Genomic DNA, 25,722 nt, shown 5'->3' with positions numbered 1-25,722 from the left:
CAAAAGGAGAAGAAATCTTGGTTTGGCTCAGATATGCACTTACAAGCTCATACTTGTATCTGAACATATTAAAGTTATTTACATATCCTGCATCTGCTCATTCATATAAAAAATTTATATTTTAACTTTTCTATTTTTATTGCACAACCTGGTAGAACCAAAATAAAGCAATGTTGTGTATATGGAAAATTTTAAAAAAAAAAGAAAAAGAAGGAGAAAAACAAAATCTTCCTAAAATACATCATTTAAAAATAAGTAGTTTCCCTAAACATTATAAAAAATATTGCCTAGTAGAACGGGCAGAAGAGCGTTGCATGGTAGTAAACCATGGTGTGTTTCTTGCAGTACCCAAGGTTTTCTTTGAAATATATGTCTCTGGAATCCAGAAAATGATGTATTGTCCGAAAATCATAGCTTCTGGTACTTTGGTTGTGATAACAATGCCATGGTATTGGCATTGTATTAAATAGGTTACCACCAATTTAGTGTGTTACTGAGGATGCTGGCAGTTATTATGAAATGTATGGTTATTGCCAGCAGAGTCTATATTTGTTGACAAAGAGTAGGTAGATTACAAACGTTTCCAATAATGCCCCCTTTCTATTTCATAATTGTGTACTGTTGTGAAGTAGAGGAAAGACTAACAAACTAAGGCCAGACTGACACGTTCATCCAAATCAATTGGCTTATTAACAAAAGTCGGGGTAAAGGAGAGAGTTAAACCTGAAGTACAAAGAAAAGATTACTTAAAGAACAGAAATAAAACCCTCAAGAAACATGCTGCATGCCTCTTTTGCCTGCCATGCCACATCTTTTTGTGGAAGTGCTATTTTGAGATGCATATTTTGTGGGTTTGAGTTGGTGAAATGATCAGAGAAGTTTAGCTCCTGGCTGTTTTAGAACCCTGTTTTGGAACAACCTGACAGAAATGTTGAGTGAAATGAGAACAAGCTAGAGAACAAGCTAGAGGCATGGGGGGATGATGGCAGTGAAAATGAGCCCGTGCTGATACTAAAATTGCACCTTCATTTGGTGGCAGTGGACTTTTTCCTTACTTTGCCTTCTGTGGAGATAGAAGTGTTCTTCATGTTTTGTGCCAAGTTTCAGAAACACTGCCTAATAGCTTGCATTATAATTTGAATGAATTATGCCCCGAAGAATCTTAAGGAGTCCTGATAATAAAAAGAAGGCCCTCTACTCATTTTTAAAACCATCCATAAATTTCCTTGGCCATAAATTCTTCCAGATGTTTCATCATCACTTTGTGAATATGAGACCTGCTTTAGATAGGAGCTTAATAAAGTGACTCAACCCCAAAGATACTAGCAACTGTGGCAGAAATTTGACCTAGATTTTCTTTTTCAGTTCCAACAGACTTAATTATTTTTTGGTCATTTTGCAAGATTTGTGGACTGTGTGGATTTACACAAATGTAATTACTGGTCTGAACTAAAGCTATTCCTAAAATATACTGCATGCAGAATGAATTTGGTTGCAATACAGCAGTGAGCATGTTGTATTACATGGAATACGATGACAAAAGTACAGAGTAAGACCCTTGAATCCTGCATTTTCCTTAAAATCTGCCTGGATTTTACTGGTTTCTTTGGGGGGCTAGAGGGGTGTTAAACTAGGAGAGAGTACAATTGTGTACCTTTTGTCTTTGTGAAAGAATAACTGGGAATCAATTATTGGAAGGAGAGTTTTATGGTAATATGTTATCCTTTGACCTTTTTCAACTAGACTTCTTAACAGAGAGGATGATCAGTATCTCTGATGTAAGTGTCCCCTGATACAAGAAGAAAATTAAGTGAAGTGTAGGATTTAACTTTTAAAATAAATATATTTGCCATAGAGCTTGAAAGTGATTTAGGTGTCTAAAAAAATCAGTGCTTTTGATATGATTTAGATGTAGGAGACATCTGTACAGGGCTAGTAGATATGGCATTATGTCCATCTGGATCAGTAGCTGGAAACCAGGGACAAATCCTCCATGTATAAACTCTCCCTAGATGCCTGGGTTCCAAAAGCAAAATTAAAAGTAAACAGAGGAAAGACCTTCTTAGTAACTAGGGACTACTTAAAAAAATATTTGAGGATCAAACTAGAGCTCTTGTTTTTTTTTTTTGGAGGGTAATTACTGACTTCATAGACAGAAATGTCCCTGACAATTTAATTAAAAAAGAAAACTACTTCATAGTATCAATAACTTGATTTGGTTGCCTAATTGTGTTATCAGTGTAAGGAAAATGTGTCTGGTGTGCAGTGTCAAAATACATTTGAATTGCTCTGTGAGGAAGCACAGAGTGTGGTGGAAGAGAGAGATGAAGTGTATGTCCTATCCTCAAGAGAAAACTGGTGGTATCAAAAAGTTTCCTGTTCTATTTTTGGGGTAAAGGATAATTTATTAATTAATTTATTTATTTATTTTTGTTTCCAATTGGGAATTAGTTACTAAGGTCAAGTTACTGTAAAGCCAAGAGGCGTTGAAGGCCTAAAGTATTTGTTATTTCTATCACAGGTAAGAATTTTCCTTATTCTCATTGTTTTCAACTCAACTAGTTTTTGCCTTTTGCTGGAGAAACTATACTTCTTCCTATGCTGGAGCAATTTTTTATTCCAATAGTTTTACTTTTTTTTTTTTAATTATTTATAAAAATATTTGTGTAGATGTAGATTTATTTAGGAAAGTTTGGGTAAACTGCAAATACCTTACATGTTAGGTAGGTCTTATTCTGAAGAATGGTATTACTTTTTAACCTTTACCTTCCTCCCTAGCAAATTGTCATTAATTGTGTGGACACTTACTGACAGTTCTTGTAGAAAATCATAAGGCTGAAATTACAGGAAGAGTTTATTATTTATCCCAAACATATGTATCTTTTATTCCTTTCAGTTTCCTAGTAGAATAATTTTTTGTCTCTCCATTTGGATCTGTGCCAGAAATCTTTGTCATCTCACATTTAGATTTTGGCAAGTTGAGAATATGGCTGTGGTACTTGACTTTGTTATTTAATACTTGTAGTGTTCTCAGCTACACTGATGAAGGCAAACAAAACTAATTTTATTTCCCTGAGAGAAATAAATCTCACACACTCCAAAATAATGCAAATAACCAATACCTTCGTTAGCCTTACCTTCCAGAGCCACAGATGTTTTCTCTAAGTTGTCAGATTTGTCCACTATGTTAGGAAAATTGGAGCCAGAAACTACCTGTGAAATATTACAATATTCTGTATGTCATGATGACCAATCCAGAGAAATAACCTTCACCATTTAAAAATGCAACATTTTCAAAACTTCATATTAATGCACTTCATATTGAAAAATATTGTAGCTAATAGCTCACTATTTTGAACCAAAGAAATTTCACTGATGTACAAAGATCATCAAGTGAGCAGTAACTAGATCTTAGGGTTTTTAGGTCCCAGGAGATGACCTAATCACTGAGTCATTGCTTTTTAACACTGTTAGCTTTCACATAAGTGTATGGTTCAGAATCAGCCTCTGGCGTATTGGTACTTAAGGCATTTATTATGATCCTAAATAGTAAAAAGCTTCTTAAAATGATTCTGCTAACAAGTAGGACTGTACAATCAAACTGATATTAAGTACTGTACGGCAAATTATTGAGAATGAACAATCTCTTCTTTTTGTGTAAGCAACATAACAGCTCTCCTCTAGCCCTAGGTAGGCTTTTAAAATTCAGATAATTCATTTGGTTGAAAAAAGTGTTTTTCTTTTCTTCTCATTTTCTTTGGGATCTCGGCATAAGTGGTTACTTCATCAGCATAGTGACTGTTTTTTAAACAAGATCACTATAAGCTTAGCTGAAGGTTGATGTACCATGAGTTTCTATCATGTCATAAATGGTTTATGACAACAGGGAAATGATCCTTAATAGCAGAATGACTCAAAAAAACTAAATCAAACTTCATCTCTAGGTTACTCTCGCTTCACTAACAGTAAAAGAAACAACCTCCTACCATGGGTGCTGGGAGTCATAGTCTCCCTAAGTGTTCAGAGTGCTTTTGCAACACAGAACTGAAAATATTAACACTTATAGGTTTTTCATGCTGATTAATGACGTGCAATATTTACTTTGAGGAACTTCAGACTTTGAATGATAATAGATAGAAAGTCAGAGATCCCACATTTTAATAATCAAATCCCTCATTCAAAACCATGAAGGTCATTTCAGATGGTGGTATATATTGCCACAGCTCCAGTGGAAGCTAGTTTTGAATTCTTGACTGAAGTCTGTGTTTTCCCTTCCCAGGCTTGTTCTCTACATATCAAGTAACAAGTAACTATAAGAATTGAGCTGTTATGTCTCCATAAATTCACTGCTAATAAAATCTTTTCAGATATGTTAAGGATAAAGATCCAATGCACACATATAGCTAAATTTCAAGAGAGAACAAAAAGAAATTCCATGAAGATTATGTGAATACTTTTTTTTAAACTAAACTTCTTAAGAACGTCTAGTGTTTGCTTTATCACCTTCATTCTGATAATGTTGCTGAAATAATTTATTTTCCTAATATATACACTTTCACCCCAGGTAATTGCTAAAATATTAGTTTTGCATTTACAGTTGTGTTTCCTAGCAGAAGGCAACTGTAAAACATTTTCCTTAGTACCAACTGTTACAAGTTAAATTTAGAAATAAAAGAAATCCCCTGTTCTCTATCTATCTATCTATCTATTTTAGTAGCATACTATAGTCTTCTTTGAAAAAAAAAAAAAAAAGGCTATTTTAATTAGAGTGGCTTTTGAACTTCTAATTGCCAGTTTAACAAATCTGCCTTTCACACTTTTGGTTGTGTCAACTGATCACGATTTGCTTTTGCCATTGTGGGAGCCCATCTTGCCAAGGCCTGTAACAACATTTTACTCTTCAGCACTCTTAATGTTCAGCTTTTAGTTCCTGGATGTCGTCCAAAACCACAAAATGACAGTTGTTTTCCAGGTTATAAACAAAGCTTTGAATCCATTAAAGACTCTTCTGCTGTTTCTTCTGTGACTTCAACAGTTGTATCACAGAAAGAGCCAGGCAAAGTTCCTTTGCTCCTCAAGAATGTGATACTTCATGGCTCATTTGTAATAGCATCTTCACAGAGCAAGTGTTTATAGCAGAAGCTAAGTGTAGCATCGTCATGTGGCATCTGGCACTTTGTGATATAGAGCAAATAAAGTTGGTGATCATTATTCCCTTGAGCATTTTATGCAAGGAAGCTTAGTCTAAGCAACAATGACTTAAAGTTCCATGGGTTTCATGATGGAGAGGGTTGGCTTTAAATTATATATATCTGCAGCCAAATTCCTAAAATGTATAATAATCTTTTAAATCTCTTCCTTTGATCAAAATTCATGACAAAAAAAAAAAAAAAAAAAGAACTCAGCAGTGGCAGGGGGTTTTATAGGTGCTGAAACTGTACCCAGAAGTGCTGAAACTGTACCCAGAATTGCTGGAAACCCCATAAAAATGGAAGGAAACCTGGTCTCTGGAGAGGAGTAGCACTGCATTTCTGTAAGCTCTCTGAATTGGTGAAAAGACAGCTCATCTTCACTATTATATTTATGTACAAAAAAACAGAATTAGGTAGAATAACTGCCTGTGAAATATGGAACTGGATGACTGTGAGAAACTAGAGGAAAGAACTTTAGAACTGTCAAATTAGTCAAAGAATCATGGAATTACCTTTCAACCATAAATTAACCCGAACTAACAAAAAAATTGTTATGGCCCATGTATCTCTAAAACGTTTGTTATTCCGAAAGAAGTTGATGGAAGCTGCATGGTGAAAGCCACTTAAAAACAGGGAAAATAAGTCAGGTAGGGAATAATTCTGTTTTGAGAAAGGAAATAAAATAAAATAAATTATTTTCTACTGTAGTGAGAGAAATAAAATTGCAAGTATTGCATAGTGAAAATATATTAGATATTGTCCAATATTCAGATGAATAGTTGTGGTTCTCAAATTCAGAGTTGAAAACAATCCTTGCCTTCCTTTGTCATTGGCAAGTATATGCAATAAACACCCCAGATTCACAGCTTTATACCGATAGACCACAAGTAAAACTCCAGACAGGATTTGTGGTGTTTCTTAATTTTGTGCCACTAATAATCTTAAATTCTAAAAAAGTTAACATGGGGCTGTTCATGTGCCTTTTTCTTCTCTGCTACAAAAGTGTACTGGATCTGGCTGGCATGGTATTTTCTTTATGGAAGCCTGCATGGTATTGTTTTAGATTTATGACTAAACCAGTGTTGATAACAAACCAATGGTAAGTTTTGTAGAACAATGCTTGTACAGTTTCAAGGACTTCTCTATTTCTCACTCTGCCCTTTGGTCAGTTGGTCACAAATGACCAAAGATTTATTCAGTGCTGCATAATGTCATGCTCAGCAATAAAAGTGGTCATTGGTCAGAGACTGGCTGGGCATTGATCTGTTTGTGGGAGGTGCCCCATGGTTGCTTTTGTGTTACTTTTTTCCCCCTCTTTCCTCTTTCCTCTCTTTCACTTATTGTCTTTGTCTTGACCCACAAGTTTGTCTCACTTTTTCTGTTCCTAGTAATAGAAATTTCTCTCGCCTGTCCCACCTGATGGGGGAGTGAGTGGCTGGGTGAGTTGCTGGCTGGGGTCAACCTACCACAAAAGGATTGCATTTAACAATAAACAGTTTGGAGTAAGAAAGTTGTCTCCCACTGATACAATAAACTCAACAAGAGAAGGTCAAATGAATGAATATGGACTCTGAATTTAAAGAACAAATAATTTATTTTCATGATATAGAAAGCACTAGGCTGAAAGTCTAACATAAGAAAGCTAGTTGTATCTTTATGTCCAGATAAAATAAAATAATCTTGCTGAATTATAGTCTTTGTCCTCTCTCAGTTCAATATTGCCTGAAAAATAAAAGTACCTTTCTGAAAATAATTGCACATTTTTGTGGCTATCTGCAGTGCTTCACTTTTCTGCTGCCCAGGAAATTTCTATCCTTTGCATATGAATCCCATTAGGTCTTTGTAATAGTAAGCAGGTGGTCTCTTTTGAGGGAGAATCTACTGTAGTTTAATGTATGTTGTCTGAGTTTAGAAATATAAAATCATTCCTTCTTGCTAAAGGAAATAAAAAGAGAAACGGAAATGTCAAATGTAAACCAATCAGAAACTATCCCTTACTCTGCCAGTTTGGAATTGTTATAAGTAAGTAATTGTTATAAATATTGTGCACTTTAATAAAGAAAACTACTAAAACAAGTTCCCACAAGAATAAAAATAAATGCTATGTAAATTACATCATAATTCTTCATCTTCATACCTCATAACCTGAGACAAACAGTATTAGAGAAAGATTAATGCTTGATAAATCAAAAGTATTAAGAAACCAAGACTCACTTTTCCTTCAGGTTCACAGTTAATCTGAAGCACCATCTTTTCTGTGATACAATTCTGAAGAAAAATAACTGTTAATCTTCGCTCAAATATTGCACAGAGCCCTTCTGATATGTGCAGGTACTTAACAATTTTGTTCCAATTTGGCTTAGTATGATTTTTCTTGAGACAGAGAAGAAAATAATCTCTAAGAAAATGGTGCTTTTTTTCCAAAGGAATAAAACCAGGATTGAAGGCAAGGATTTCAGCCTTGCATTGGGAATATATTATGATATTTCTAAAGAATTTTTACTGTGAGATGGAGTGAGAAATTATGTGACAGAGGAGATCATCTGCATTTACTATAAATAGACAGCCATTTTCTCAAAGTAAGGTCTTAAGTAATGCTGAAAGCTACATAGAATTGCTCCTTGCAAATGGAAACTATTTTATTTTTTTTTTGGAAAGGTATTCTTTTCCAGGGAATATTTCGCTAAGATTGTTTGTTTAGGAAGTATAATCTTAAGCATTTTTTGTTGACAATGCAATCAGAAATTTCATCAATATATCTGTTTTATTACTGTATTGCTGTGGCACTCTGCATTAACTTGAAATAATATCTGATTACTTTCACAAAGAAATGAAGTTTGAATACTGAAAAAAAACAAATTAGAATAATTGTAAAGCATGCATTTGGGAAACTGATTGTTAATAGTTTGTCACCTGTGTGGAAATTATAATACGTTCAACTAAAATATATTGTCTGACACAGGTAATGTTTCAGTATTTTAATAACTTAGAGAAACAATCATTTTATTTACAGTTTCTATTGGGTGGACTATGCTTGTCACTCAAGGGTGTGAAGTCAAAGCTTAGAGTCTGGACTTTCAGTTGGGGATTGTATGTTAGTATAATGTAAAGCTGAAACAATGGAGCCCATTGTAATTTTCAGACCCCTCATGGTTTGGAGATGCTCAGATGTCATCTTACCAAAACACAGGCCCAAAAGAGCTGAGAGCAGAAAACATCTCCCTTATTAGCCCTGTTGCAATGAAAAGGGTCAAAATCTACTCCATTTTGATTGCTAACTTGCATCATAGAGTGTTTGAATTTTAGCATGTCTACAGTCATAGTAAGAAAGATTCATACAGTATTGTAGAGATCATCTCTGTTTTTGAAAAGAAAAACTATGAATTATTAATACAGCTGTCAAATACTTTGACAATACCTTATCTCTGGTAACTCTTAAGTAAAACAGCCAGTCATTTGCTTGCACTGAATAATTTCTCTACTTCATATGAGTAAACAAACAACTTTTTTTTGTGAGATGTAAGAGTTTTCAAAAGATTGAGTTTACTTACTGCAAGGATATTGAACTGTGACAAAAAAGTCTTTGCTTTTTCTGAACACAGACAAAATAAAAGAGTCTGATCTTTCATAAAAACTGAAGTGTTAAAAGAACTTTTTCTCTGTGTACTAGTCAGTAACTAGCTAAGCTTTCTATCTGAAGACAAACAAACAAAATCTTTGCAGAAATAAATCCCATACACCATTTCTATGGAGAAGGCCTTCATATGCTATTTGGCTTTAGCTGGACTAAAAGCTATAAAATGTTGGGTGTTTTTTTGCTAGATGATGACCAGAATTACAAAAGTATTTGAGTGTCTGAAGATGGGTCCAGGAAGGAAATCCATGGGATATTTCAACACTGATGAAATTCTTTGATGTCTAACAGTACTGAAATTAGTTCTGATTTAAGAACTTCATTCAAGATAAAGGAGAAAGTACACTGCTGGCACTTTGTTTTACCATCAATGATCTCTCTGTCACTGTCAGAATCAGGTGATATGCTACCAACAAAATTGCTTACTCATGGCAACAGTAATTTTGGATCTCAATCGGTTTCTTCGGTTTCTTCCTTAAGTAGGATAAGCAACAGGAACTGCTAATATCTACCCAAGGTCTCTGCACTACTCAAAAAACATGGTTGAAACAAATTTACAAAGAAGAAAAAAGCAGTCTAGACTGCTTAAACAGGTACTGTATTTCTGTGGGGATTCAATGAAGAGCTGTAGCCAAAAGAAATGAACAAGCTGTGAAAACATGAGGCAGTACTGAAGACAATAAGAAAATCCTGAATCAGCAATATGGATATTGATGGGCACTAAGAGCCATTCTTTAATTTGTATTAATGCAGCAACTAGTATAGTTCCTTTTTGGAAGATTCATTATAACCGGTGCTCAGAGATATCAAGAAAAATGATATATTTTACTTTGAAAAAATGTTATATTTTACTCACATCTCCAAAATGACTTTTTTTTCCCTGATTTTTTATATTTAATTAAAAAAACCCACCCCCTCCTACATATAAGTGCAGCAAGTGTAGAGTTTTCACTCTGCCACTCTCTTATACCTGTGAAGATTTGAAATATTTTTGTGAAATTTTTTAACTTCATAGGAAATATACACTGCGTTAAATATAATATACTTGCTTCAAACATACCTCTCGAACAGTTGGTGGCAAAAAAGGTTTGGAAAATGTGCTGAACAACTAATTTTACTTGGTCCTTCATGTAAGCAGCTCATTGCCCATTTTTTTCAAAAGTTATATCATGTTTAATCATGAGAAATTTTTGTTTCCTGGCACTCTAGTTAAAAACACCCATGAGTAAGTCTAAGATATTCTTAATTCATTGATGAATTTGAAAAACAACAACAACAAAAAATTACTTTATGTTGCATGAATTATTATTTTCATTCCTCGATGACAGCTGTCATTGGATTTTGGCACTTTTTTCTGGTATAGTATCCTTAATTTTTTGTTGTTGTTTTGCTTATTTTTTAATGAATTGGGAAAAAAATGTTAAAAACATGGTTCTAAGAAAAACATAGAAAGTCTTTAACATTATAGAAACATATTTTATTGACTTCATTTCCTCCATTTAAGCTATTTGACCAGCTTCAGAAGAATGAGCAAGACATATCAATGGTTCTGATTTTTTTCTAAAATAACTTAATTAAACCAGAAATTTTAATTCCAAGTCTGTGTTACTTCTGTAGATTAATCAAGAGACTTTGCCTTTGAACAGTGTTTTTCCTTTACTTTCCATACTGTTAGATGTATTAATTAACTAAAAGGTGATTTGCTGGTCATGATGATTTTTTTTTGACTCTGCTTTCAGAACAAGAAATCGACCCGTGGGCAGTGGAGTGTGTACAGTATGTGTGGGAGGAAGGTAGAGATAAAGATGCTCTTTAGGAAATCAGAAAGTATATTAAATTGGTTTTCGCTTCACCTGAGTTATTCCCTTTCCTTGTTCCTTACCTTGGTTGCCAAGCCAGGAGGAGAAGGGAAGGGGAGGTAAATTCAAGTATTTATGAATATTATTACCTATGAATATTTCAATTTAAATAATGTGCAGCAATACCTGCCAAACTGGGAAACACGGAGGCATAAGGTAAGGAAAAAAACAACACAACATCAATGGCAGCAGCTCATGGCAAACCGAAATGCCTAATAAGTAGCTGTCAAAGCAGAAAGTCAAAGCAACCAAGTGCTCCTGCACAATAATGGACTAATCTGCATAAGAGAAGAGGGTTAGCATAGATATTTGAAAGAAAAAAAAAAAAAAGACAAGAAAATATTCCCTTTGAAAAATCGGAGACTTAGCCACTATTAAAGAGGAAGATTCATGCAAAACACCCTGTACCTTAAGTTTTCACCTGTCCTTGTACCCCCGTTGTAACCAAACTAGTGTATGTTGGCAATATACATGTACATGTATTTTTTTTTAAATTGGCAACATGAATTTTATTCTGTTGGATATTGACAATGTCGTACATAGTTGAAAAGTACACAGGCAAAAACATAAAGGACTGAACCCTGAAGAAATGAATACAATTTGAAAAATTTTCCTTCATTTTTTTCAGTGCAGTTCTTTCCTTAATTTGTGGTATTGGACAACTCAGTTCATTTTTATGCTAACAAAATCAATTTTAGTGCTGAATTTAGAGGTCAAGTTGCATTTCTTAGGATCTCAGGATCTTGAGCATATGCAATCCTGTTGAGTCTAAAATCTCAAATATGCTGAACTGACATCAAGACAAAGAAGAGCTGTCAGTATACCATTCATATCATGTTTGCTAGCTGCCTGAATTATTACTGATCCTGAAGCTCTGGGTAGTGGCTATGCAACTGTATAGCTGGGGTTTTCTTTTACTTCAATTCATGCAAGTTAACCTGAAATGTAATAAATTATTGCTCTTCACCTCAGAAAAAAAAATAAATCCAGAATAGAAATGCAATTTATGTCAAATATGAAAGAAGTTTATTAAGTTCTCCCAGTTTAAATTCCTGAGTTACTGATGTTTCTGAATCAGAAACCCTCATCACCTTGAAGAAATTTAATAAGAAAAAAGACCTTTTCCATGATAAAAAATGTCTTGCTGGGAAAAAAGGCATCATTCTCTGCGTTTGATGCTTCCCTGGGAGTAAGAAAGCGTTTAGTGTGAGTTATTACAGCTCTTCAACAGAAGATGGTTCCCCAGATGCACAGTCTTAGGCAAGAGATGCTTCTTCTTAGAATGAGATAATTTGAGATTCATGAGTCACCACAAATCTATCAGACTGGATACTGAGCAACTCAAGCTTCTCTTTTTCTTCTCTGTCTACTTCTCATGAGGGGGAAAACACCACTCATTGATGCCTGTGTGTGGAGGGTCTGAAAACCTGGGATGCAACTGTACCAGGTTAAGGACATGCTATGGCGCCCTGCTGTAGGAGGTGTTAAACATTCTCTACTTAAATACTTGCCTGACTGCAATATAGAGAGAATGAGCTCAGAATGTCTGCAAGTGGACAGAAATTCACTGCGCTTAGTATTGCTTAGGCAAGTATTCCCAAACTCTTTGTACTGTGGTTGGTACTTGAGACCATAGTGCATAGTCTTCAGCTTGTCTTTTTGCAGTAAGCTTTATTTTTAGTAAAGCTTTCTGTGCAGAGTTTGTAGTTGAGGACACATGACAGGCCAAAAAAATGGTGGAGGCTGACAGGAGTGGTTTTTTTTTTTTTAATAAATAAAATAATAAAATAAAAGGAACCAATGTGCTACATAATTCACTGACATCAGTTCAGATTGAATGCAGATTTCCCCCATGAGAGGTATCTTTGTTTATGGCAGGATCGGATGTTGACTTCCACAGACTATCAAACCAGTGTGCGTTACAGTTATTTTGGACACCCAGTAAGTGTCATAACACTGAAAGTTGTGCTGTTTTGTAGCCACTTGTAGCCACTTATCAGGTTATTCATTTTCAGACCACCCTGCACTGCATTTGTGCCTGAATATTCTCATCCATATGATGGCAACTAGTCCTTACTAACACATTGTACCTCCCAATGTGTTCCAGTTCATCCATTAATGTTTGGAAAGACTATGGATGTATGTAGATACATTGTAGAAGGACAAAGTCTTAATTATTATTAGTTGGCTACAAGTTTAATTATTCTTACTCTGCTACCTGAGAGCTTTAGAGTTAAACGTTAAAGGCTCCAAATATTCCAGTGGGGACAAGTCATTTATAGCTCAGTACAGTATAATTTTTCATGCAATGATCTTTCCTTTCATATTTAAATCTAGTTTTCTTTAGTTTAAATTTTCCTGAAAACAACCATATTGCTACAAGCATAAATTAAGGTAGATGAACATTAATGATGTCAGTTCACAGCTGCTCTTAACTTAAGTAATTACCACTCATTCCTAATGATCAACATTTTAAATGCCTAAACTATTCAATTAGAAGCACAAAGCACTTTCTTCTTATTACTATTAAAATCAGGCCTCAGCTGAAGTACCTGTAACATTCATGTTACACAAAAATATGATCGAGGCTGTTGATTTATTAACCAAGTTGGTCTGTGTTTTGAAAGTGCGTAGCATTACAAATGCATTTAAAAAAACATTGAAATTAATGCTACATTAATTACTGATTCTATGAACACTCTAGCATATGCTGCTATTAATTGCATGCATTACCACAAAATAAACATCTCTTTATAAAAACAAATGATGCTTCATCTTAATATTCCTGATTTTGATATCCTCCTTCACAGCTGTTGCTACTTCTGGTTTAGTGCTTTTGCTATAAAAAGCCACCTGTTATAATAGATGGTTATATGCTTCAGAGAAAAATAGTATAAAAAAGGAAAAAATGTAATGGACTTTTAAGCCTCTGAATCATTTACTGAAATCTGAATCATTTACTAAAATCTCTGTAAGATTTCTGCAAGAATTATCACACTTAAATGCATTTTTTTTTCTGCTTGTATTTGAATGTGTCTCGAAGCAAAGTGTAATGTTGTATAATGAAAACAATAATATGTTTCATTTCAATCTCACATGGGTCACCACTGCTAGTCTTCTGCTGCTATAAACCAATTTGTAATCATAGCCGGTATCCTGTTGTTATCCTGTTATTGTTTAACTGCAGCAGTGACATTTGTGTTCAAGGAATTGTTTTGACAAGTTATGATGGAAGTATTTGTTTATTTAAGATACGCTTGCTAGTTCTTCTCTCTGTGGACAAGAGGTTGCTTTATAGTAAGCCGCCCTGTTCCCCCCCCCCCCCCCCCCCCATGTTGTCTAAAATGGGCTATATAGCTATCAGAGAAAGTGATTTTGGATTAACTTTTGCTTTGACCTAATGAATCGTAGACTGACAGAATGGTTTGGGCTGGAAGGAACCTTAAAGATCACCTCATTCCAAGCCCTCTGCAATGGGCAGGGATGCCACCTAGATCAGGCTGCCCAGGGCCCCATCCAACCTGTCCTTGAACACCTCCAGGGGTGGGGCATCCACAGCTCCTCTGGGCAACATGTTCCAGTTCCTCACAACCTGCTGAGTAATGAATTTCCTCCTAACCTCTAATCTAAATCTCCCCTTTTCTAGTTTAAAACCATTCTCCCTTGTTCTGTCTCTTATCCGCCAATGTAAAAAGTTGCTGTCCATCTTTTTTATAAGCCCCCTTTAAGTACTGAAAGGCTATGAGGTCACCCCTGAGCATTCTCTCCTACAGGCTGAACATCACCAACTCTCTCAGCCTTTCTTCACTGGAGAGGTACTCCAGTCCTGTGGTCACCTTTGTGGCCCTCCTCTGGAGCTGCTCTAACAGGATCACATCATTCTTGTCCTGGGGCTCCAGACCTTGTCCAAGTGAGGCCCCATGAGAGCAGAGTAGGCAGGGACAATACCCTCCCTCGACCTGCTGGCCACACAGCCCAGGATGCAGAAGGCCTTCTGGGCCACAAGCACGCACTGCTGGCTCACGTCAAGGTTTTCATCCTCCAGAACCCCCAAGTCCTTCTCTGCAGGGCTGCTCCCAATGAATTCTTCCAGTCTGTACTCATGTCTGGGATTACCCCAACCCAGGTGCAGCACCTTGCACTTGGACTCCTTGAACCTCATTAGATTCACATGAGACCACTTTTCTAGCTTGTTCAAGTCCCTTTAGATGTCATCCCTTCCTTCTGTTGTACCGACTGCACCACTCAGCTTGGCGTCACCTGCGAACTTGTTGAGGGTGCACTCGATCCCACTGTCTGTGTCATTGATAAAGATGCTAAATAGCACTTGTCCCAAGACAGACCCCAGAGGGACACCACTTGTCACTGGCCTCCACCTGGACACAGAGACTTTGACCATCACTCTCTGGGTGTCTTCAAGCCAATTCATTATCCACCCTTCAAATCCATATTTCTCCAATTTGCAGATAAGGATGTCATGTGAGGGAACAATTGTTGCCTACCCTGTAAACCTGCCATTTCTTATCCAGACATTTCAATGGTGAAAATCTTTCATCACAGAGAGAACAGCCTGATTTTTAGTGTGTCTGTTTCCTTTGAAAAGTCTCATTATAAATAGCACTATAAGTATATTGATTTTGTTTCAGATTCATTATTTTTCAGTTTATATTTTATCAATTACAAGCAGAAAGGTTTCTTTTTTGTGTGTGTGTGGGGAATCTTTTCTTAGTTTTCATCTTTGCAGACTGAACCTGGTTTGTGCAATCTTTATGATTTCTTTCTGCCCTGCACTGCATCTGTATTAAAGATCCAGTTGGACCAAATGTGGTCTTGAGTCATTGTGTTATTAACCCCTTTCCACAAATGGATTAAGTAATTGTATTGAGGAGTTCTTGGCAATGAGAATGTAATTACCAGATCTTTTGCTGATGTGCAGTAAGAGAACCTATCTCCTTGTCCCTTGACTGTTAGCTGGGGTGAGACTTCAGCATTATCTGCAGCAAAGACTCTGGAATTAATGCACAGAGAAATGTAGTTTGTGATGTTCAGTAATGCTTTAGTTTCAGCTGGTTCTCAGAGTGGCATACAGAGACCTGAGTTACACATGTAGGCTTCCTGCAAAGTTTATGGGGAAAGTCAGGCACTTCAGATGGTATTCACGTAAACTTACGGTTAGAGAAGAGCCACCTACGTATGATATGTATTTTGAAATGCAAAATACAGGCTTAGCTTTTCAATTAGACTTTGTTTCACGGATAGGATCTTTTATTCCAGAAAATAAATCCAATAAAATCTTTTGGTAAAGAATATTGTTAAAAGCTATTGATATTCCTAAAAAATCTGCTGCTATCATATAATCTAATTTTCCTAAAACCCTCCTTCATGCACACTCCAGCCTTGCCCAGCTTAACTTTCAGCAGAATACTGCCAGCTCACTTTTCTGGACTTTCCTGTTTGCTCAAACTGCCCCACTCTGCTCTGCCTTCCTCTCCCCACATCTAACATATATTTGGAATATCCTAAGATCTGCAGCTTATGGATGCAGGCACTGGTAACATTGCTGCTTTTTTGTATTCAATAACATACCGATTACAATAATCATTCAGGTACTCAATTTCAAGGCTGTCCTTCATCTAAAACAACAGAAAAGTGTCCTAATCTACCATTTCTGTGCAGGGTTGAAATGCTGTCTTCCTGTTAAAAGCAGCACCATTTAAAAGATCTAAGAATCAAATAGTCTGCAAGTGAGAAAGGCTTATAAATTTATTACAGACTGTTACGGAAAGTCACTGGGCTGAGTTTTGAGGGCTGAGTGGTTTGCTCTAACCCTTGATTCCAGGACTTCTTTATATACTTTATCTTATGCAATCATTGGCTTTATCTCTGAAATTGGTTGTAGTGTTTTGATGTACTCCAATGACTTCTATCTCAAGTGTCTGGACCTCCTTTGTGTGGAATTATGGCTCTTATTAAGCTCTTCTTCTAGTCCAGTGAATCTTGAACTCTTTGTAAAGCCTGAGGCCTTCAAGGAGAGTTCTGAAGCATCCTTTATTCCACACTACACTGCCCTCTTCTCCCTTAACTTTTTACTAACCCCTATCAATGGGAAGGGTAGGGGGGATGCTTTCTTAAGAGAGGAAGATGATGAGTCTGAGTCCCTTCATGTTTTGATGGGGGGGTACCATGCTTTCATTTCACTTTCATAACTGCACCAGATAAGAGTTTAATGAAACTACCAAACCAGGTCATTCAGGAAACATGGACATTCTCAGGACTTCAATAGGATATAAGGTTTGAAATATGAATTTTTTTTTTGAGATGAAAGCTATTTGAGTGGACCTGCAAAAAATTGTAATCCTAAGAATTTAGGCATTCATGTGTTAAGTGAGGATTTTGAAGATCACATATTTTAATGAGTTAAACATCTTTGTAATTTCAGTTCATTCAAGGATTTAGATCTTTGACAAAGGAGATCTCTTGGACTCTGCCTAACAGAATCTGAGTAAGGAAACATTATTTAACAAAGTCACTTTTCAGATTTAAAACATATCTATTCTAATGAGAGCATTTGACTAGAGATTTTCTCTCTGCTGTCTGGGAGAATGGTTCTAACCTCCCCCTTTTCCTCTCATCTCTGTTGTTTAATGCCCAATTTTGTTGTCTTTACAATAACACTAACAGAACTGTGGTGTTTATTGTATTCTTTTTTTCATCACGAGCTAAGTTTTTAAAATTATGTTCTCATCAGGGAGAGACAAACTAAAAGTGTAGAGCAGATGTTCATCTGCTGGCAATTTCAAAATCCTCATGAGTAATTTGGAGCCAAAATCTATGTGTTACGGATATGTTTAGTTTTATCTTAACCAATATTTGTGAATGTGAAAAAATAGGACATAACCTGGGATCACTACAGTACGACTGTTATTGTCTGTTGCTACCTACTGTTTATAAATGGGAACACAATTTATTAGGTTAGTTCAGTTAAACATCAGTACAATTAAACTTTCTCTTAAAAAGATTTGCTAAGCTTTGTAGAATAGCAATGAATGTGTTGTTATTGGAGACATTTAAAATTAGGTTAGACTTCAAAATACACCTTGAGATAAATTATGCATTGGTAGGTAGGTGCACTAGATGAAATAATATGTCTTTTTCTTTCTCTGATGTGTCAGATCCTGTGATTCAAGTCCTTTTTGTACCAAGCTGACTAATTTAATCAGCAACTATTATTATTATATGTTACTGCATGTATCAAATACAGCCTTTTAATTTAGGTCTAATAAGTCATTTCTGTTACATTATTAAATACAAATTGGTTGCTATGAGAAACAGTAAGTGACTGTTCACAGTAAGCATAGACAGCAAAGGTAGTTGTTATGTAATTAACTCAAAATTATAGACCACAGAATGTGTAGGTATTTTTGGTGTATCCCAACACATTTTAGATTAACTGAAAAACATAGCAATTGAATCAGATACCAGTTACCAAAGATAATATGATATTGCTCTCTAAATGTATTAATTGATGTCTGACTTGATACATCTAATTTGTTATATAGAGATTAAATGGTGAAATAGTGTATTTTAGTGTAACTAGAGTTAATTTATGGTGCAAGAGGCTTTGAATTACTGTGCTTCTGTTTGTTGTTGTTTTGCATTTTTTTGTTTTTAATGTATATATATATTGAAATTTTCTGCAGAGCATTGTCTTTAAAAATGATATTTCTTGGATTACCATCTTACTTCTGGGTCCTGTCATTACTTGTCTATACCAGAGTCATCATTAGGAAATTAGTGCTTAACATAAATTGTTACTTGCTGAATCTGAGATAATATTATACCCTGTTATATTCAATGTTAAAAACTAGAATCAACTGGTGAGAATAGAAATTATTCAAGGTAGCTGGCCGCTGTCCAAAATTGTGTTCATCTGTTTCTAGAATTAAAAGCTGAATATATACACAGCTCTCTATATACATATGCATGTATATATATATATATATATACACACCTATATATAGCACAGATATATATTTGAAACTAATGCTTTGGATCTTGTCCTGAGAATGTTGATGGTGGTTTGCTGTTTCCTTCCAGGAATTTTTATGTTTCTGTTGCCATGCTTTTACTGCAGTCCTGTGCAGGACTCCCTATGGGGTGAGATAGCAACTCAAAGTCATCTAATCCTAACTTTACAAACAAGTAAAAGAAATAGTTTTACTTTTCAGGAGTGTTTTCCCTTTTCTTTTCAGAGATGAACCCTTATTTAATGCCATGAGGGTATTTTACCTTTTATTTCACTCTCCTTTAAACTTCAACTTTTCCTTTACATGAGCAATTATTTTTCATTAGTTTGATTTTAAGGCATTTTTATGTAAGCTTTAATATTATTTTACTTAGGCATAAGCGAGCACTTCATAAAGAATGAGCTTGCATCTTAATTTTTGAATTTATATCCCTCTAAACTAACTATAGGCTAAAGTTTTAGATAATCAACATGTAATTGGACATATTGATAGCAGGAATCTGTATATACATTGGGCCAGGGCTTGGATTTTCTGCAATGAAGATGTTAGGAGATGATGTGGTGATAGAGGGAATGTTGATGTTTTAAGTTATAGAATAAAATAGAAGGCTAGTAGTGGCATTTATTTTGTCATTAATCCCATTTACTCATGGAAAGAAGGAGCAGAGAAGGAAAGAAAGTTGTCCAATGTCAGACAAGGAGTCAGGTGTCAGTTAAATATGAGACTCACGTCCTGTGCCCTTTCTAGTGAATCACAATTTCTTGCTAAGCTCGTGTGTGTAGCAATGTTTAAGAAATATGTAGTGTGATGTGACTGTATGCCTGATGCAGGTACAATGTATGCTATCTATTAAAATATATCATATCTTACAAATCCAGTATGCATTGTGGAATGCTTAATACATATACAGCATTCTATATTGATTTGCCTATTAAAACTCATTAAATCACTTGTGACACTTGCTTAAAATTCAGTTAACTTGCAGTACATGTCTTTCTAGAATGTAAGCACAATTCAATATATCACTGAAGGTACTGTTTGAACAAAGAGGGCCAAATGGATTGCTCCTTTGCATTTTCTCATTTGTTTTCACATATACTAGTGAGGATCTCATGTTGTGTTTGTGTTACTTTAACAACTCTGCTTGTTTACCTTCTGTTTAGATATCTTCCTTTTGGTATAGTTTTAGAACACCAAATACTTGATAATGTACACATTAGCACACTGTGCATTTGACTCACTCCTTTAAAGTTCTCACTGAGATATTTGTAAAAGTGAACTGTATATCTGTTTATTCAGAGAAAGGTGAGGTCTGTGGGAAGAAGTAATGGTCATTACTATGCAAATTGGTGCAGCTGGGAAAAAAAGGGACACCATTTTCAGTATACTAGCCCTTCTTCCTGTGTGAAAGAAAAGTGACAACATATAAGGCAGTATGAGTTCAAAAGCAGAGAAGTGCTTTTAGCATGTTTGGGGCTGTGATAAATCGGTTATGAGACTTCCAAATAACAGGCCTGCTGGAGCATCAGAGAAAAATAAAACCTTTTATTCAAATTAATCCAATGCAAAAGTTAAATAGATTGAGCAAGCTACTTAGTGGATTTTATATCATTTCTAGTGCCATGAGAGTCAGCAGAGAAAACTCTGTGAGGTAAAAATCCAAAGCCCTGGAATGTTTGGGAGGATGGCCATGCTGCAAAGTGATTTGCATATCACTTTCACATTGAAAGAGAAACTAAAGTTTCATTTAATGTTACAAACTCAACATTGACTTTTTTGTTAAATGAAGATTTGTGGCTTGTCAGCTCACCAACATTTTTATTTTACATTGGCTTTCTGTTTTCATAGCTATGCTAGATCTCCAGTATTACTATCTACAGCAATTTTTAGACATCCTAAATGAAATCAAGCATGCCCAATCCACCTTGCAGCTGACCTCTCCTTTTTGCCATGGAAACAGGGTTGAGTGTTGAATTGCTCGATGATGAAGTACTACCTAAACTGAAAGAGCAGAGAAAGATACCCAGCATCCAGATGGTCATAATTAACTGCAGCAATTCAAATCCTTAATATTTTCCTATTGGGACAAAGAAATTATTTCAATGAAATGTAAAAAATGAAAATGTATTCTGATATGTTTGGTACGTAAATTACATTTATTCTTTCAAACATGGAATTATAGGAATCACTATGGCAAAAAAGATATGGTAGACAGTGTCCTATAAGGACTTTGTTTTTAAGATGACTGTATTGCAGCTACTAATATAGAATAGATATTAGAATCTTTATTAGATTCTTAGTGAACAATACAATCCTCCTGGTGGCTGTACTGCTGGAAGTGGCACTACTCCATTTTCCAGCAGCGTCAATTGTGCTACCTTTTGCTTTGTATGATGCTACTCCTTCTAGAATCTTGGGGACTGGCAACCACAGCATCTTTGAAAGAAGAGATGAGTCATTTCCTCTCCATTTGGTGGAGACTTAGAAGCTTAATTTAAGACTTAATAGTAATGGTAAAATCATAAAAGTGTATTTCGTTGTTGTTGTTTTTCATTTTGTTTGTTTTTCCTCTGGGCTTTGGATGTATCACCTTATGTTCACCACTGAAAAACAGTTGTCATTTGGGTGCATCATATTGTGCATTGAAAATCTTCAGTTTGACTATTTAGAACCAAGTAAATGTCTGTCTACATGATATGCTGTGCTCTGAAGAGATATAAGGTAACTTAAAAAAAATTGTGTAACCATGTTTAAGGTAGGTAAAATTCCATGGTATGGTTATGTATATGTAATATGTACATTTACATATATATAAACAGACACCCCACACCTGTATAATTTAAATCTACTTTTTTTTTTTTTCATTTAAAGACGTTATTCCTTGTCCTATCAAGGAGTAATGGATTTAAACTAAAGAAAGGGTAGATTTAAATTAGATATAAGGCAGCAATTCGTCCCTATGAGGCACTGGCACAGGCTGCCCAGAGAAGCTGTGGATGTCCCATCCCTGGAGGTGTTCAAGGCCAGGTTGGATGGGGCTTTGAGCAACCTGGTCTGGTGGGAGGTGTCCCTGCCCATGGCAAGGGGTTTGGAACTAGATGATCTTTAAGGTCCCTTCCAACCCTAGCCATTCTATGACTCTGTGATTCTATGATATTCCTGCCTGCCTGTTCTGGTTTAACCCGGCCAGCAGCTAAACACCACACAGCCGTTCTCTCACCCTCCCCCCTCCCTCTCTGGGATGGGGGAGAGAAATGGGAAAGTGAAGCCTGTGAGTTGAGATAAAGACAGTTTATTAAGACAGGAAAATAATAATAATAATAATAATAATAATAATAATAATAATAGTATTACTAATAATAATGTGTACGAAACAAGTGATGCACAATGCAATTGCTCACCACCCGCTGACCGATGCCCAGCCTATCCCCGAGCAGCCGGCCCCCCACCCCGGCCAGCCACCCCTATATATTGTTTAGCATGACGTCAGATGGTATGGAATACCCCTTTGGCCAGTTTGGATCAGCTGTCCTGGGTCTGTCCCCTCCCAGCTCCTGCTGCACCCCAGCCTGCTCGCTGGCAGGACAGAGCGAGAAGCTGAAAAGTCCTTGGCTTGGTGTAAGCACTGCTCTGCAACAATTAAAACATCAGCATGTTATCAGCGCTCTTCTCATCCTAATCCAAAACATAGCATCCTACCAGCTACTAGGAGGAAAATTAACTCTGTCCTAACTGAAACCAGGACACTGCCCCTTTGAAAAAATACTCTAACTAGAAAATGTCATTCCAGACTTTTTTTTTTTTTTTCTGCTGCAGCACTATTTTAATCTCCTTCATAACTCCCCCACCTCAGAGCTGTCAATTCCTACATTCTGAAGTTGTTGTTAGATTTTCTTTTTCTCTGTTGTACCCTGTATCATGGTTGTGTTTCCTTGCCTTGTACTTTTCAGGACTATAGTCACAATTGTATTCCTATTCCATCTGACATGCAAGAAATGAAGCTCTACAAATGAAAACTGTCTCATTTCTTTCTTTTAAACATTGTTGCTATGCAGCAACAATGCAACCTTTGTCAGGTTACTATAAATAGTCAAATCGAATAGTGACTTTGTATAAATACAGGAGGATGACAAGAATCCCTAGTGCTATCCATTGTTTATCCTCCCTAAAATCTTAGAGTAGGCAAATGCCAATTTTTATCATCAAGAGGAACATTTCCCTTTCAAATGTGAGGTGTTGGTGATTGCCAGTGTGTATGTTTTGACAAACTTTCTCCAGAGTTTTAGAGATAATGTTCTTCAAACTTTGGAAAGAGCCCTAAGCATACCCCTAAGTGCAAACAGTAAACATTTGTAGGAAACAGCATTATCTTTTAGAACATTTGGTGAAAATAATGAGCAGATTCACACTGACTAACCTTATTGCCCTCAAGTAGGAAGCCAGTCTATCCTGTCTTTATAGAACATGACTCCCAGTCAGGTAAAATTAGGCAGGGTAGATGTGCCAGGTGTATGAACAAATGGTTGTGGACTGAGTGGGTGCTGTGGTGTGTGTTAGAACAGTGGTACTGGGGCATGACTGTCCCCATGGACGAGGCTGCACTTTGGTACTCTTGCCCCTAGTCTGTACCAGGCTTTCGGGGCAGTGCATGCGGTGTCACTCAGCTCTGGGCTCTCATTAATGACTAGTTATTTAAGAAGGTCAAATTTCATAGCACCAGCTGTCATCCTGTCCATAATAAACCAAGTACCCATACTTTCTACAATGTACCTGTGGTAGGAGAGAGGTGAAATTCAGTCCTTTGTATGACACTTTTCTAACTGGGGTTCAGCTCCTCATACTTCTTTATCTGTCACTGTGGAGTAAGTTACAGGTACTGGCTATCTCTGTCAGTGTCACGCATCCCCAGTAACCAAAATCATAGGCTACTCTGTCTACTATACCCAGCATCTTCATCAACAGCTAAGGAGATGTCTCAGTTCACACTGATAATGAGGTTAACTGAGTTAGATTTAAATGAGCTAATTCAGTTGTAGGAAGAAGGGTAGTTTAATGGATGTTGAACAGTGAACTCCATACTTCTGTAATTGTATTGCCTCCAGTAATGAAGTTAGCTCAGGAAATTCTACAAAACATGGAAGTCTGCTTTATAGTGTATATAATGAATGTCTCAAAAAGCACACAGCTCTGGACTTTCAGTAAAGCCCATTTTCCTTTGTACACCATGCTGAATATTTAGGTAGAAGTTCTGAACTGTTTCGTTCTCTTTTCCTTTTTTAAGTCATTTTTTCTATGGATACATGACTTTGTGATTAAACTTTCTGTGTATGTGAATATGAACAGGCAAATCTGTTTCTCCTGCGTTACCATTTTTACATTTCCAAAAATTATTGAACCCACTGAATAGTTTCAGCTGAAGTTGGCAGAAGCAAGTGTCTCAAAATGTATGTATGCATACAAGGCTGTTGAGAATAGACAGCCAAGCAGAGAAAGAAGATCCTAAAAATGTACTACAGAAGAAGTAGGTATTATATGATGCCAAACAATCTGTCCATGCAGATTCTTTGTATGCTTTGTGTTGGAACAGCTTCAGTTAGAAATTATGGTTTCATAACCAGCAGATTTTAGGAAGCCACATATAATTAATTTTGTTGACTACAGATTTTTTTTTTTTCTCTCTCTTTTTTTTTTTTCCTTATACCTTTAAAGTTTGTGGGGTCATAGATCTTTTTCTTCTTTCTACAGTTTTCATTATTTCAGGATTTAAGAGCAAAATTTCACTGAACATGGAAAGTATTAATTTTAAGTCTTAGGCTCTAAGAAATATATTTATATTTAAAGTTTAGAACATCTTCCTCCTTATCAACAACTGGATAATGACCTGGCCAAAATGAGGGACAGATGCAGCTATGTGGTGGTAGAAGCAGCTGTGGTTCAGTTTAAGGTTGTTGATCAGGTCTGTAGGAATACCTGAAAGAATTATTTCAGGAAGTAGACAGTTCAGAAGTGCTTACAAGTCCTGTTCTTAAAGATGAGCAATGGAGTAGTTATGCTTTTTGGTAAGTAACGCAATGTCATTATTTGTGACATCCAAATACTGGAAACATTTGAATTAGTTTATTTACTGCAAATCTGAATGCATAAAATCTGGGTGAATGAATTGGGTAAATATTTGTAATTGTAATAGTTGTATAATTAATTATTTGTCTAATAATAATTGTAATGTTATAAAATTGTAAATATTTGGAACGGCACAATTATCAAGGAATGGGAAATATAAGTCTGCAAATACAAATCTGTGGATGAAATTTCATGAAGAAATGTTCAGAAGTTATGTTACAAAGCCATAAATTTTAACAGATGGGGATGATCTGTCAAAGGAAGTGTGGTAAGCCTCATTACCTGTTCCATATCTGTATTGACTGCTTAACACAATGCAGTGTACAGATTAGAACCGTTCTGTTTCAGGAGATGGTATAATTTGCTATCGGAATAGCAGCAAACAAAAAAGCCCATGACAAGATTTTAAATTAATACTTGCCTAATTTTATATGTATATGTATATGTTAAGTACAATAGATTTTGAGACATGCAGAGGAAACAAACCCACAAAAGCTAGGCATGCTTGGGTCTGTGTGGTAAGGAGTTTGGGGTGGAACAGGATTTGGCACATCCAATTTATGAAATAAGTAAGTAGTTCTTTGAGGTATTCTGCTAAATAAAATAATATTTTGAGACAAGCAATTATAAAATATTCCTCTAGCCAAACCTGAAGGTAAGTTTATAAGGCATTATTTTTTCCTTTTTTTTTCTCTTTTTTCTTTTTTAGTTAAGTTTAGACAAGGTATAATTTGTTTCACTTTACCTTTAAAGTGAAAAAGGGAAATCTTTAAATGATTGACTAACTGGACAGCTTGTCTGCTAAAATAAAAAACAAGTCAAACAAAACCAACCTAACTACTCTATTTTCGAAAAACCAAACATAAAGTTAGTAAAAAAGAATATTAACA

At 35.8% G+C, this 25,722-nt stretch overlaps 1 protein-coding gene across 17 annotated transcripts in view; it reads left to right on the top strand.

The window, feature by feature from the left end:
• The window catches only part of LOC310900994 (uncharacterized protein), a 382,517-nt gene that overhangs the window by 126,979 nt on the left and 229,816 nt on the right, over positions 1 to 25,722 (top strand). The gene's annotated exons all lie outside the window — the stretch shown is intronic.

The sequence above is a fragment of the Anser anser genome (assembly GCF_964211835.1).
Source record: "Anser anser genome assembly, chromosome: 5".
NCBI classification, from domain to species: Eukaryota; Metazoa; Chordata; class Aves; order Anseriformes; family Anatidae; genus Anser; species Anser anser.
This window is presented reverse-complemented; position numbering and strand designations above follow the sequence as displayed.